The following is a 2,107-nucleotide window of genomic DNA, read 5'->3' as shown; positions in this document are numbered from 1 at the left end:
GTGAGAAAGAAAGAAGAAACAAAATTGGTGAGAGTTAGTGAGTTAATAGTACTCATCAAAATTGGTGAATATTGTTAGTATTTTATGTTGGCAACATTTTGGATGACAAAAACACTTTATATAATGGTTGCTTTTTAAACAGGATGATCGGTTCTTTTCAGAGTCTTCATGTTATATTGACAGTATTTATTTCAAGCCATATGACTACTCACAAGTTTCTAAAAGATGTCCAGAAGATTCCATGCATTTCCAAGTCAGATCAACCGATTCCTATGCAACGGTTCGAACAGGCCTTTGAAGGTGTCCGAATGCCCCGCAGTGTCTAGAAGCTTTCGTCGTTGCTGCTGTTCGGACGACCGAGCTAAACCGTCCAGACGCTAGGTCAAGCCATTTCGAGCCCAAGTAGAAATTGGATTTCATGTTCAAACAAGGATCAGGAAACAGCAACCGTCTAGACGAAAGGGCAACACCGTTCGGATGCTTTTCAGGTTTCCAGAAAGATTTTTGCACATGTCTCAATGTTTTTAACATAACTCTCTGCTCAAGTATCGGATTGAGACGAAATTGGTGTCGTTCGAAAGCTAAGGAAAAATGCTACAACTCGAACATCCAGACGGACAATAGAAACGTCCAAATGGAAAGAGAGTAGCGTCTGGATGGCTCGCCAGAATTTGAGAAAGTTTCGGAATTCCTTTTCGGACACGGAAAGAGTTGACCGTTCGGACGCGCGTGGCAGAGACTCCGAATTTGAGTTAAAATAGGATTTGTAAAGCATATATAAAGAGGGCTCTAGGCATGTATTATGTACAGAATTCAGTATTGAATTCTCTTAGCTTTGAGAGAGTGTTTAGAGAAATTTGAAGATTCGCTAATTCTCAAGCCATTGCCGTTGTGTGCTCCTTGTTCGTGTGAAGTCTATCTTAGGGGTCGGCCATAAGGTAAAAGATTCCATTGAAGACTCATTCAAGTTGAAGACTCCTTCAAGTTGAAAACTTGGTTAGGAAGCGTTCATGATGAGCTTCGTATCAGAGTTAAAGGTATGACTACTACATAAGGGTATGTGAGTACGAATGTCTTGTAACTAGCTTTGTCTTTGGTATAGTGGATATCCTGGATTTGGCTGCCCCAGAGTGGTTTTTCTCTTCACAGAGTTTCCACTCTGTAACAATTATCGTCTCTTTTATTTTCCGCATTTAAGATATTTTGTTGCATTTTTTAGCTATTTTGAAGAGGCTACTAGGAATGCTCTTAGTGCTAGTGGGTTGTATTACCGTTAGTGTTAGTGTTAGTGTTAATGGGCTGGGCTGGATGGGCTTGGTTTAGTAATGGGCTGATGGGCTTGCGGTTTAGTTGTGCTTAGGGGCTATATAAGGCCCTGAAGTCTAATTATAGGGATTATCTGAGAAGTAAATTTAAAAATGGAGGTTGAGCACCTCGAAATGCTCTAGGAAACGGAACATCACGATTTGTCCATTTTAATGTAATTTTCGTTCATCAATTCTACAGAGCTTCCATTATTCTTCCATTCTCACATCAATTCTTCAATTTCTTTATATTTCATTCCATTTCCATTTACAATTCTGTAATTAAAAACCCTAGAATTCAGTAATAGTTAATTCAATTGTTACAAATTTCAACACAATTTTTTATTCTAATTCCATAACCAACTTAACACTTTAACTTAGACTTACAACCGCGTACATTAGTGATGATACTGAATTTGCCAACACAAAATCTAACATATTCCAATTCTATTTAATAATATATTTAACATCAGTGTAAGATTTATTATATACTCCATACCTTTACAAAGTCATGACTAGTGTATTGAGTTGAGTTAAATTAATCTTCAATTCCATCACCAAAACATACATATAATCAAAATTCCATACGCTACTAAGTTTTTGACCCATTTTCACCGTTTCCATTATAAAGACAGCGCTGTAGTGGTTACTAATATTTATAACTCGATCGGTTTAGCAAAATAAGGATCCCTCGAAATCCCAATGATGCTACAATTGAGTAGCAATTGCTTATAAGGCTTCACAGTAAGAGCCAAGTAGCAACACTAGAAGGTCAGGTCCTGGACCCTGGTTTAGGCTGGTTA

This window comes from Alnus glutinosa, chromosome 2, assembly GCF_958979055.1.
Source record: "Alnus glutinosa chromosome 2, dhAlnGlut1.1, whole genome shotgun sequence".
NCBI lineage: Eukaryota > Viridiplantae > Streptophyta > Magnoliopsida > Fagales > Betulaceae > Alnus > Alnus glutinosa.
The sequence above is the reverse complement of the archived record's forward strand: the minus strand, read 5'-3'. Positions refer to the sequence as shown.